At 40.6% G+C, this 14,782-nt stretch overlaps 1 pseudogene; it reads left to right on the top strand.

Annotated features, from left to right (window-relative positions):
- Positions 1 to 12,300: 12,300 nt before the first annotated feature.
- LOC143572254 (UDP-glycosyltransferase 88B1 pseudogene) lies at positions 12,301 to 13,809 on the top strand (annotated as a pseudogene).
- The last annotated feature ends 973 nt before the right edge of the window (positions 13,810 to 14,782 follow it).

Below are 14,782 nucleotides of genomic sequence, written 5' to 3'. Positions count from 1 at the left end.
TATATATATATATATATATATATTATATATATAACTATTAATAAGAAAACGAAATATATATTTAAGATGAGAGAAATGAGAAAATTTTGTAATAATCACTCATGTGCAATGACATATGGCATTAAGACACGTGTAGAACACGATTTAGAATTAATAAATTTATTTAAATAATAACACAATATTTTTTTGAAAAGGCAAACGAAGAAATTCATTAATTATAAAAAACCATTACACATACAACCAATGGCCTAGCAAGAAACTAGACTCAAACACCCACAAAATAGACCTTAACACCCGATTACAACTATTCTCGCCCGACCCGGTTACACTTTGAACAAACACCAATCCTCCCACAATAATTAAGTTTCACCCGATCTATGTTTTATCCAAAGGTAACCAAGTGTCTTGATTTCCCCCACTACGCTTTCCACCATAACCGGTTTGCCATTAAAAACCAAATCATTTCTTGCATTCCAAAGACACCAAAATCGACCCTAAACAAATAACATGAAAAATCTTTGCTTTACGCTTTGGAAAATTAGTAAGTTTATACAAATCCAAAAGATCATGAATGTCGAGAGCAAAGATGCTTGGAATCCTACACCATGACGAAATCGCCTGCCACACCAAATGTGCCATGTAACATCCTAAAATTTTAATGATGAATAAAGGAAGTTATGTTTAGTGATTTCGCGTAATTAATTAATATCGGGTAAGGAGCGGGTCTTGGACTTGGATTAATTTAGATGGGTTAAATGAGAATGGGATTTCAGGGATATAAAAACCCCCAAAACCCCAAAATACCTTCATTTCCATCATTTTCCTAAAAACACTCCATAACATACACACCACCTACAACCGCCGGCGGCAACCGAGGAGAGGGAGAGCGAGGTCCGAGAAAGAGAGAGCGGTTGGTTGTGATTAAGCAAGTAAACGAGATCCAAACAAGCCCAAAAAGGTATGGTTCTTGATCTTTGAAGTTTAAAGATCCAAGCTTTTTAGTGTATAAACGACCGAAAATGGCCGGGTAGCGTAGTGGGTGATATTGAACCATAGCAAGGGTGTTAAAATCGCTCGAAATGCCGATCAGAAGCTAAAACAGCGGCTGTCTGGGCAACTTCGCCTTCATCTGGGCAACTTCGCCTTCAAAGCAACGAACTTCGCCTGCAAGCTAAGTTCGCCTGATGAACTTCGCCTGCAAGCTAAGTTCGCCTGATGGCAACTTCGCTGTAAAGTTATGTTCGCCTAACTGGTAACTTCGCCTGATGCCAAGTTCGCCTGATGACAACTTCGCCTGAAGCCAAGTTCGCCTGATGGCAACTTCGCTGTAAAGTTAAGTTCGCTTAACTGGTAACTTCGCCTGAAGCCAAGTTCGCCTGATGACAACTTCGCCTGAAGCCAAGTTCGCCTGATGGCAACTTCGCTGTAAAGTTAAGTTCGCCTAAGGTTAACTTCGCCTAAAGTCAAGTTCGATTAGAAAATAAATTAAAAATCTAATGAAAAATGTGTTAAGACAGTTAATGGAAATAAAATTTTTCCAAGCTGACCTGGCAGCTCGACCCCAGCCAGGGGCTCTGCCCCTTGGACCCTGCTAGGGGCTGCCGCCCCTAGACCCCGCTGCCAGGGGCGCTGCCCCCGGACCCCCGTTCGTTGTGGGTCATATAAAGATAGACATACATTATGAGAAGTGATAGTTAATTGATACGTATACTTGTTATACAGTCAGCCGTGCACAACTGAAGAAAGGAATTACGATTAACGGTGAACGTAACCGTGTTCAGGTGAGTTTCTAGCCCCATTCCTTGTTATGTTTTTGGGGCTGTGTGCATACTTGATGTGTTGTTAATAGATTTATCCTAAGTGATAAATGTATGCCCTATGTGATATATGTGTTATGTAAGAATGATTGCTTGATGGTACGTGAACGATCTTCGGATATTGCACGTACTGTCAGGTTGTAATGCTATGTATAAGGTAAGTATAATATGAATGCTTATGCGTATGAACGTGATAGAGATAATAAAAGAAGGAAATAATGATGTATGGTCGTATGGTTACGAAAAAGGGTACCGAGCCCTAATAATACTCGAGGTATGATGTATGGTTGTATGGTTACGAAAAGGGTACCGAGCCCTAAAAATACTCGGGGTATAATGTATGGAACGAAGAGGGAATCGAACCCTACTAATATTCGAAAACTAGGGACCAGACCCTTATAATATCTGTGATGTTAGGGACCAGACCCTTATAATATCTGTGATGTTAGGGAATTGAACCCTTCTAATATTCGAAACTAGGGACCAGACCCTTATAATATCTGTGATGGTAGGGACCAGACCCTTATAATATCTGTGATGTTAGGGAATCGAACCCTTCTAATATTCGAAAACTAGGGACCAGACCCTTATAATATCTGTAAGGTTATAGGGCGAAAGGCTCTTTAAAACGTATGATTATGTATGTAAAGAAAGTATGAAGGTAAAAATGAAAGTAAAAGCACTTAAGTGTGTATGAAAGAAAGTTAAGAGGTTAAGTATGAAGTGTAAAGAATGTATTGTATGATTATGTGATTAACTAGAACTCACTCAGCGTAGCTGACTTTTAGTATGCACGCAGGTGAGTAGGATGAGACAGCTGGCTTGAGCGGGGACACATGACAGAAGAATAAGAGCCTGGCATCTGAAGACTTACGATGTTTTAATGTGAAAGACAAAGGACGTTTTGAGACAAGTTATGAAATATTGTAATGTTTTATGAAAGTTTTATATTCCGCGTAAATGTTTTAATTAACTCTGATATTTAGAACTGTGTTTATGAGTAAATCCAACACGAAAGTAGTGTTACCGGTAACAAGGCCTTACATGCCACCCCGCAAGACACGAAAAGGTGTTCGACCGACTCATCCATATCACCACACATCGGACAAGAAACCGAACCCACATCAATGTTTCTCTTGGCCAACAATGTCATTACTGGTATCCTCTCCAACTCAATTCTCCAAGCCAAAATTTCTACCTTTCTCGGGACCCAATTATTCCATACGAACCTGTAGTTTGGAGTCGATTGTGTTAACTCTTGGATCTTCTGTTTCAACCCAGCCACATAAAAATCACTTGAATCGTTAATGGACCAGCATGTCCTATCTAAACCATCTCCAAGTTGCACATTTTGACAAACCTGGAGCAACAAAAACAATTCATTTATCTCTTGTATAGACCCCAGTCTACGCCTCCAATCCCAAACACCGCATAACTCCCCATTCACCATCACAAGTCTGTCTGCCACACAATATGAAAAACAAAAAAAATATGTTCAAATGATATAAAGATATAATATATGGTAGAATAAATTACACATTAGGTAATATGCAAATAAAAAGTTGTTGAAAATTCGTAAGTCTATGAATATTTTTTTGTATACAATATTTGTAATTTTAACCTCCATGTCAAAATTAGTAGTTTCGTTTTGTTTTTTATTTAAACTTTAGATAATGAAACATATAACTTACCATGCGTTAAAACAGGTTGTCTAAAAAACAAATCAATCATATATAGTGATTGTCTTTAGCAATAAATCAACTATATATAATGATTGACTTTAGCTTTTATTAATCTTCATTGCAAAACAAACATATAGTAAAAATTTCTTTATTTGAAATTTAAAAATAATTATTTTAACTAAATCATCGTGAAAATCATTACTTACAAAAGCTTAATATTAATAACTAATACAACATATTTATATAAAAAACTAAATATTATATTTATGTTTGTATTATATTTTTAAATCAAAAAATAATTATTAAAAAGAGTTAATAATTGATTAAAAAGGAAAAAAAGTTAAATATAAAACAATTAATAAGAAAGAGAAATGTATTTAATAAAAGAGGGAGGTGGAAAATTTTGTAAAAAACCATGTTGTGTGATGCCATGTGGCATTGAAAAACCTTTATTTATTATATAGTATAGATTTTATTTTATTTTGTTTTGCCAAAACTCACCAAACCCTCTAAAATTAACTAATTAAATAAACTATTCGCTAACCAAAAAACCGAGTAGTAAAAGTCGTGTCCATGGTGATGATGATGATGGTGGTAATGACGGGGTGCTTGGGGCAGTCAGTAGGTGGCGGTGTCGGCAAAAGTGGTGGTCGTGTGAGGGTGGTGATAGGGGTGACGGTGGTGGTCAGGCGCTGGTCATGTTCTGGTGTCGAGAAAATAAGGTCAAAGATGAATGGAGTGAAAAAAATATGAATGAGGATGCGAATAAAAAGTTTTGATGAAATGAAATTCCTCATGCAATTGTTGATTCCAATAAATTGACAAAGCAAACACTCACAATGATCTATTTCATTCCACATGTCATTTCTGTTTACTAAATGCTACTTTATCGTATTTAGACCATTAGATAAGTGAGTCGTCTTAAGCTGGTAATTGCCCCGGTTTTATGATGTAAAACATGTTATTGAATCAAGAAGTAATATCTTTCTTTCTCTATAGAGATCAAGTAAAAGGGAAAATAAAGGGATGTGTTATTCATACACCCTTTATAGGGTGTATATAGGGTTTAAATGTGTGTTAAAAGGATGTGTGAATAACCAAAAATGATGTATAAATAACCATGACCAAAATAAAAGATCGATCACTCATTACATCTATGATGTTATAAAGTAAGACATTAGACACCTATTGACCCATGATATTTAAGTGATTACTTTTATAAAATAATTGATATTGTTGGATAGAGATGATTGGATAAGTTTGCTTCATATCAATCATTCAAATAGCCGTTAAGAAAAGAAAAAAAAAAAAAGAAAACATCGTTGATAAAAGATATAATTTATTACTTTTTGGTTGTTCAAGTCATTATTTGGTCAACTGATTGCAACTTCTCTTCAAACTCATGCCGTCATGCGACAACAATTTAGGAAACTCATATACAATCTTCTTTCACATTTGTCGTTTAAGAAAACCATAATATCAAAATTTTTATAAGAAACAGTAATAAGTTATAGTGGTCACATAATGAATTGGTAAGTAATGAATGTTTTATGTTATAAAAAGCATGAACAAAATACTTATTCTATAGTGTATGTAGGAAGTTGATTCACTTGTTATTATGATAAATGTAGGGGTATGGTACTAAACCCGGCTTACGACCTTAATTTATTATGTTCGACTTATTTTATTATATGGACTAATACAATATTATTGGGCTGAGGGGGTTTTGTTGAGGTAACCCTAACCGGGCTAGGCCCATTAGGGTACCATGATGGTGGCCATGAGGCTCTCTATATAAGGAGGTCTCCACCTTCTTATTAAGGGGTCATGCTCAGTAAGAGCTGCCATCATATCATTTTTGTGTCTGTAAACAAGAGATCCTCGAGATTTCTTAGTAGTCACCTCCACACCCCCAAAAAGCCATTGCAGATCTCAAGCTAGCCGGAGAAGAAGATCAAGGCGCAGCTCATTCATCCCGAAGACCTGGGAACATCGTCATGGATCAGGTCAGATTCATCTCATGTTTCTACATTGGCGCCATCCGTGGGACGGCAACGAGCTACCCTTCGATTTTCGTCTCGGTTCTCGGATCTGTTCATCCATTATTCAGATCTGTTCATCCATTTTCTCCCAAGAAAAATCCAGATCTGGAAGTTTACAGAAAGATGCTTCAAGATTTGTTCTATTAAAGCTCAAAAAGATCCATAGATCTAAAAGATGCTTCCAGATCTGTGTTTCTGGAGTGACGCAGATCTGCGTTCACACGCAATGGGTGTCGGATCCAAATCTGATTTTTCAGTGTTCAATGCTGGAATAAGCTCTAGATCTATGGCCACAAAGCAAAAATTGGGAGCAAAAAGGAATGCACAGAAGAATAACAGGCTGTGTACATCGGTGCTCCTCCATCACCACTAGAGCAACTAAAGTTAACAGTCTCGGAGAAACTCCGCCACCGCGGAAACCACCATGTGGGTTTTGCGCAGAAGACCGCCACCATGCATGCTCGCCAGCGGGTCACCATTCCGCCGACATGCGTGAGCGCCCGCGGAAACCACCGCGGAAACCACCATGTGGGTTTTGCGCAAAAGACTGCCACCGTGCATGTTCGCCAGCGGGTCACCATTCTGCCGCCATGCACGCGCGCCCGCGGATCCTCACTCCGCAGCCATGCATGCGCGCCCGTGGAAACCACCATGTGAGTTCGAAAGACGACTCCATGCTTTTGGCTTTACGTAGACTCCAACGCCACGCATGTGCGCGCAACCCTCTACCATGCTTGTGCGCAACTCGCCGCCATGCATGCGCACGCAACTCTCCGCCATGCACGCGCGCCCGCGAGTCACCACTCCGCCGCCGTGCATGCGCACTGCCAAGGATCAAGCTTCGCCACCATGCATGCACGCCCGCGAGTCACGACTCCGCCGCCATGCATGTGCGAGCCTGATTTTAATTTTGCATACATGTTTCACACTTCCCTTTATTAATTTGAGCAATATGACAACATTGTATTGACATCAAACTAAAAATAAAACGAAATAAAACATACATGCGCGAGCTTCAAGCTCAGACGCGTTGACGAGTTTTAACTCTAAAACGTCAGGGCCTTAGCCCGATAATATGAGCCTTAGCTCAAATTACTCATAGCATCCATCCTACGTATTGCGCAGCTGGACCATAAAATACCTAAGCACAACTAAGGCAAAGCACATGCCAAAGCATAGTTGTTAAGGTTTCAGGTCGGGGCCGCGCATGGGATTATAATGGATATGGGCAGAGTAACACATACTGACACATAAAGGCTAAAAAACTCATTCATAATTCCCTGTAATAAATGCGCGATAACGTCGCGCAAAAGAGGAATAATGAAATGCCAAGGCACGTGTCAGCATATTCAAAATATCGCAAAATAACTTGAAATATGACAACTGTTAAGGAGTAAGTAAAAATAATTTCCTTACAACCTTGTTCAAATTTCAATGTGTAAGCATACCTTATAGCACACGCGCGCGCCATCATGCATGCGCCACCGCGGTTCGATACACCGCCACCACGCATGCGCCACCGCGGTTCGATACACCGCCATCACGCATGCGCCACCGCGATTCAATACTTCGCCACCACGCATGCGCCACCGCGGTTCAGTACATCGCCATGAAGCAGCAGCGCGTTGCCGCGGATCACGATGCGCCGTCACGGGTCAATACTCCGCCACCATACATGCGCACAGTCGCGGATTAACATTCCGTCAACATTCACGTGCCACGACAAGTGAACCTCGCCACCGCGTAATGTCATTGCGCCACCACGCGTACACGCCACCGCGGGTAACCATCTGGCCGCCATGATGCATGCCACCATGCATGAGTTTCACTGCTATGAAGCAGCAGCGCGCCATCAAGTATGCGCGCTGGCGCCGAGCACACGAAAGGTCTGAACGTCTCTGATGCATGTCAACACCAACCAACCACATGTATTGACGATTTCATTTTAACCAAAGGGATGGAATTTCGCGCAACGCGCGTACAAGAAGAGAAAAAGAAAAAAAACAAGCCCTATTAAAAAAGCAAACTATTAAGTCTAATATCTATCTTACCTCGCTGACGCGAGACAAGACACACATTAGACTGGGGGGGCTTGAAGGGGTATGCACCCGCCTTAACATCGAACGGGGCGGGTCAACCTACAAGATATAGATAAGAGGCTTGAAATCAGGATGCATGAAGACACAAAGCCAAAACCTATGCGCGTGGTGCATATCACATGCTCACGCATCGCATCTGTGCGTGGCACATCACATGTTCAAGCATATCACATATGCTCACGCATCACATGCTCACGCGTATTACATCTGCGCGTGGCGCATATCACATGCTCACGCATCACATATGCTCACGCATATCACATCTACGCGTGGCGCATATCACATATGCTCACGCATATCACATATCCTCACGCATCACATGCTTGAAATCAGGGTGTCAAGACAAAGCCAAAACCTATGCGCGTGGTGCATATCACATATGCTCGCGCATAGCACATCTGTGCGTGGCGCATATCATATATGCTCACGCATCACATATGCTCACGCATATCACGTATGCTCACGCATCACGTATGCTCACGCATATCACATCTGCGCGTGGGAATAAAGAGGACCTCGCGCATCCCCAGGATAAGCGCATATCACATATGCACACAACCAACCACGTCCCTATCCAAATCAGGATAAGGACAACCATGATTGTGCTCATCAGACAGCCTTCCAGAAGGTATCTTTTAAGGAATAAAGAATATGCTGATGTTGACAGCTGCCAATGAAGGGTGGACAACTCAGCAAAGCCCATGTGCCACCACGTGATGGCACATGGGTCAGGTGAAATACCTTGGTCAGAGAATAATCAATGAAAAAGCACCATGTGTCCCAAGTACACGTGGCGCGAAGCGATAGGAGGAGGCCAAAAAGGCCCTAATTGGGTCTGAGCCCAATCATTGGAAACCCTAATACTATAAATACCACACCACCTCCACAGGTGGAGCCAGGCAAGAAAATATATTCTAAGTCCTTTACTCATTTACACAACACACCGCCATCATACTTGCGGATCACCACTACGCAATCACGTCACAAAAGAACACTGCGCCACATGCGTGGGCGTCGTCGCGGAACAACACCGCGTCATAATGGATGGGCGCCTCCAAAAGTTTGGTTTCTTACATCCGCATCACTGTTCAAGTGGGAGAATGACTCCATACCTGGGTTTTATGCAAAGACTTCACTGCCATGCACGCGCGCCCGCGAGTCATCACTCCGCCGCCATGCATGCGCGCTCCACTCGCCGCCATGCATGCGCGCTCAACTCGCCGCCATGCATGCGCGCTCAACTCGCCGCCATGCATGCGCCCTCAACTCTCCGCCATGCATGCGCGCTCAACTTTCAGCCGCCATGCATACGCACTCAACTCTCCGCCATGCATGCGCGCTCAACTTTCAGCCGCCATGCATACGCGACCTTGGATCACCACTCCGCCCCCATGTATGCGCGCATCGCAGATTAACACTTCGTTAGACCAAGACCGATCACTAAAGAACGCATACATCTTCGCAACGCAACTTTTTAAAATCGGCAAACTGGGGCGGAGGTCTTATTCTGCTCCGACACGTATAACAAGAAAACCTTCCTCGATCTGAAAGAATTCTCGAGTCAGAGGCACGGAACACTCATGTCAGAAGCGTGGAATTCTCATGGCAAAGCAAAAACAATCCTCGCGGCCAAATCCCAGAACGCTAACAATAGCACATGCTTGGTTACAAATTCCTCAAGTAAGTGAATTACTTCACAAGATTTTTACAAAACCTAAAACTTTTTGCCTATATTGATTTTGGTTTAACAATCAAAATAAAACAAAACGAAAAGTATGAGTATATAAGATTTGCATGAAATGGTACAAAAAATTGTGCTTATATTAATGCAGAACACACAGCTATGCACCAAACACTAGGTTGGGCACACCTCATAATTTGCCTAAGGATGGAAGACATCCTAATCATAGGTTGGGAATCCTCATAAACCCATACGACTACACGCCATACTTAAAGGTTGGGAATCCTCATAAACCTAAACGGCCACGCGCCAATTTTATATGTTTTTGCAGGTTCGGCTACGAGCCGCACAAGCACCTATGACATTATTATTATTATCTGGCCGTTTGTGCCTCCATTATTATTTTGAAAACAAGCCGGGATAGTCATCCCGCGTAGAAGAGGCCCCTGTGGGCCAGTCATTATCATCATATTATAGCTAAAAAGCGCGCAAGCTTCATTATTTTTATAGCTCGTAAGCTGCCTCGCGCACAAGTCGCATTACATTATTATCGAGATGCACACTCTATCTTTTATCAGGCCCCGCGCCACTATTGTTATGATGCGTGCTATATCTTATTCATGCCAGTACACCATCATTACTTTATAGAGAAATCATTTGCTTCATGTCAATGACTTCATCCCTGCTGTACATGCATGTGCCTCAGGCAGTGTATAGAAATCATTAGCTTCTAGTCTTTGCTTCACATCAGTGTATAACGACTTCATTATTTTATAGCTCGTAAGTCGCCTCACGCGCAAGCTTCATTATTTTATAGCTCGTAAGTCGCCTCGCGCGCAAGCTTCATTATTTTATAGCTCGTAAGTCGCCTCGCGCGCAAGCTTCATTATTTTTATAGCTCGTACGCTGCATCGCGCGCAAGCTTCATTATTTTTATAGCTCGTAAGCTGCCTCGCGCGCAAGTCGCATTACATTATCATCGAGATGCGCACTCTATCTTTTATCAGGCCTCTCGCCACTATTGTTATGATGCGTGCTATATCTTATTCATGCCAGTGCACCATCATTATCATAAGAATCACAACATGTCACCATCATGGAGAAAACCTCTCAAAACTCAAAGACAATAAAAACAAGGCCAAAGAAAGGGGAAAAAACCGCCTCATATCCTAACACACCTTATGAAGTCCAGCGCTCCACCTAAACGCTTGCACGCCTAGGAGCAACACTGGACTTGGGGGGCTTGTAGGGGTATGGTACTAAACCCGGCTTACGACCTTAATTTATTATGTTCGGCTTATTTTATTATATGGACTAATACAATATTATTGGGTTGAGGGGGTTTTGTGGAGGTAACCCTAACTGGGCTAGGCCCATTAGGGTACCATGATGGTGGCCATGAGGCTCTCTATATAAGAAGGTCTCCACTTTCTTATTAAGGGGTCATGCTCAGTAAGAGCTGCCATCATATCATTTTTGTGTCTGTAAACAAGAGATCCTCGAGATTTCTTAGCAGTCACCTCCACACCCCCAAAAAGCCATTGCAGATCTCAAGCTAGCCGGAGAAGAAGATCAAGGCGCAGCTCGTTCATCCCGAAGACCCGGGAACATCGTCATGGATCAGGTCAGATTCATCTCATGTTTCTATGACCGAGATGATTCAAAATTTCAAATTGATATACGGAAATCAAGTGAAAACAAAATTCAAACACTAGACGTCTTATGGTAGATGATCAAGTGTTTACTAATGCACCACCCTTTAAAAATTTATAATCTCTCTCATGATTATAAACTTGTTATTCAACCATATATAAAAACCTACTAATAAAAGTAGTTAGAGCACTTTTATTGATTTACTCATGAAAAATTCTTTTTTTATAATAGAGGTGGGCAAAAAACTAGATCTAGAGCCGAACCGAAACCGGTTTCTACCGGACAAATCAATCATATAACTTACCATGCGTTAAAACAGGTTGTCTAAAAAACAAATCAATCATATATAGTGATTGTCTTTAGCAATAAGTCAACTATATATAGTGATTGACTTTAGCTTTTATTAATCTTCATTGCAAAACAAACATATAGTAAAAATTTCTTTATTTGAAATTTAAAAATAATTATTTTAGCTAAATTATCGTGAAAATCATTACTTACAAAAGCTTAATATTAATAAATAATACAACATATTTATATAAAAAACTAAATAGTATATTTATGTTTGCATTATATTTTTAAATCAAAAAATAATTATTAAAAAGAGATAATAATTGATTAAAAAGGAAAAAAAGTTAAGTATAAAACTATTAATAAGAAAGAGAAATGTATTTAATAAAAGAGGGAGGTGAGAAATTTTGTAAAAAACTATGTTGTGTGATGCCATTTAGCATTGAAAAACCTTTATTTATTATATATATATATATATATATATATGTATGCCAAATATCATATGTTAACTAATATTTAAAACAAAACATGGGAATATTAAGAATCGGTAAATGGTATGGTGCGCTTTGTGTTGGATGTTATCTTTGTTTCTAGTATGGCCGTGGTTTGGAGCTGTACGTCCATACTCTACTAGCCTGCATTCCGAGTCGTATTGTCCGCTTTTGAATTGAACTGTGGTTTTAGTTTTGGCATATATTTGGCTGATTTTGTGGAAAGTGATTTTTCTTTATATTAGAATTTGGACTGTTTTTGCAATGTTATATGGAGTAGAGTTATACTTCAAAATGGCTTTTGATTTATTGACTTTTAAGACCCTAGTTCTAAATGATTAAGGTGGCTGACAACTGGTTTGGTCTTATTTCTGTGTTTTTTAATGCATTTTGTTGCCATTTAACAAAAGCAAAAGCACCACCTTTATCACCACTCATTTCACCTAACAAAAATTATTTCATGTTCACCTGTTCTTCCTTAGTTCTTAACTCTATAAATTGTTGCCAGCCATCTCAATTAAACCAAACCATACAATCAGACGAGATGAATTCTTCTGCAGTGGTTCTGTATCCTGATCTAGCCATTCGCCACCTTGTTTCCATGGTGGAGTTTGGCAAACTCATCCACAAACACCACCCTTCACTCAATATCATCATCCCACTCATAACCATACCAATAAATACATCGACACCGTCACCGCCACCACTCCTTCCATCACGTTCCACCACCTCCCTGCAAATGTTGTGCCACCAGACTTCTCTAAAGATCACTTAGACCGGGCTCCCAGAGCTTTACAACCCAATAATGCATGACACCCTCGTAACCATCTCGGCTAAATCCACCATCAAAGGTGTCATACTTGACTTCTTTACTGCTGCTGCTTTCAAAGTGTCTACAAACCTTCATATTCCCACTTACTACTTCTTCACTGGTGGTGCCTCACTGTTATGTGTGTTTTTAAACATACCCACCTTCCACAACACCGAAGACAACGACTCGAATGATTACTTTGAATTTCCTGCCTTCCATGTATCTGATCTGCCACAGATTGTATTAGCCGAAAAAAGAATCCCAACCAAACGATTCATGAACACTTCTATTAACATGGCAAACTCTTCTGGCATCATTTTAAACGTGTTTACCGGGTTTGAAGAAAGAGCTCTTAATGCCCTTCGGGGTGGTGGTAAGTGTATTCCGGACAAGGTGACTCCACCTGTTTATCTACTTGGGCCTTTGATTGCTGGTGGAGATAATGATCAAGTCGATTCTACTGAAAACGAGTGTTTAAAATGGCTCAACTCTCAGCCGAGTAAAAGTGTTGTGTTTTTATGTTTTGGGAGTAGGGGTGTGTTTGATCAAAAACAATTGAAGGAGATAGCTATTGGGTTGGAGAGAAGTGAGCAAAGGTTTTTGTGGGTGGTGCGGGACCCGCCACCAGGTGGTAAGCTAAAACAAGTGGGTGTTGAAGGTTTACTACCTGAAGGGTTTTTAACCCGGACAAGGGAGAAGGGACTGGTGGTGAGAAACTGGGCACCGCAGCAGGCGATACTAAGTCATGGGTCGGTGGGTGGATTTGTGAGTCATTGTGGGTGGAACTCGATTCTGGAGTCGATAGTTGCTGGGGTGCCAATGGTGGCATGGCCATTGTATTCGGAACAAAAGCTGAATAGGGTGTATTTGGTTCAAGAATTGAAGGTGGCGGTGACGGTGAAAATGTCGGCAGATGATTTTGTGACGGCGGAGGCGGTGGAGGAGAAGGTGAGGGAGTTAATTGTGGGTGAGGAAGGAAAAGTGGTGAGAGAACGGGTTTAGAGATGAGTAGAAGGGCGACGGTTGCGGTGGAGGACGGTGGCTCATCTCTGGTTGAGCTCTTTAAACTAACTCAACCATGGACCACCGGGTGAATCTAGTTCATTGGTTATTCGTGTTTGACTTTTTTGTATCATGTTTTATGCTTGTTCTCTAATCGTTGTTATGTTGAGTAACCCTTTCAATTTAAGGCGTGTTAATTTCATAAGATGGTAAGTTTTTGCTCCTGGCTAGTTTTTATATTTCATAAGTTGAAATATTTATTAAACAAATCACATGCTTTATGAAATATATATTAACTACAATTACAATTTACAACTTGTTGCTCGCTTACTCATTATCCAGATGTAATTTGGTTTGTGTTAAATGTTAATAAAAAACTCATAAAGTTGTTTTTTTTTTTAAAAATTACAACCATGTTATCATTGAATTGGTAGAGGCACACGACTCTTTGATGGAGGTCTCATTATCGATGTTAAATAGATGTAATATTTGTTGTGAAAGAAAAAATTGCGACCGAGAATAACTATTTTGGGTTCAAGTTTGCATTTTGAGTTCCCTAAGGCTATATGTAGTGGAGGGCTACAAAATGGAGGCGATTTTTGACACGTGGTGTCACGTCAACAGAGGGACGAATTTTATTTTTGAGGTGTAATGATGTTATAGCCATTTTTTTTATTATTATTATCAACATACACAATCACACATGCGACAAATCCATGTCGCCCCCCCCCCCTCCAAAAAAAAAAATTGTCCCGCTTATTGGTTGGTTGGTTGGGGGGGGGGGGGGGTACGTTGCCGCCTCATATGACCCCAAACAAGGGGAATTGTCGCCTGAATATACTTTGTCTAAATAGACACTTGAGAATATGTTGACAATAGAGGCTCAAAATGGGTCCAGAGAGTGACCGATGCTTTGTTCATTATTTTATTTGCATTGACAAGTAGAAAGTGCAATTGCTATTATTTAACTCAATAGAATATTACTTAACATTTTATTTAGACCCAATTACAAATTTTGTCCTTTAAAAAAAGTCAAATTACGGTTCGTGTCCTTTCCTTGCAGGCGGTGTCCTTTAAACTTTTTTTTCCTACAAGTTTTGTCCTTTACGCTAACTGGGTTAGAAAAACTCAGTTAAGTATGACATGTGCCAGACATGTGATGGGCATAATTGTAATTTTATTATAAATCCCGTCCCCCAAGGCCCCCCACCCC

The sequence above is a fragment of the Bidens hawaiensis genome, unplaced genomic scaffold (genome assembly GCF_021521415.1).
Source record: "Bidens hawaiensis isolate Kalapana, Puna unplaced genomic scaffold, B.hawaiensis_p1.1 tig00025785_1, whole genome shotgun sequence".
In the NCBI taxonomy this organism is placed as follows: Eukaryota; Viridiplantae; Streptophyta; class Magnoliopsida; order Asterales; family Asteraceae; genus Bidens; species Bidens hawaiensis.
This window is presented reverse-complemented; position numbering and strand designations above follow the sequence as displayed.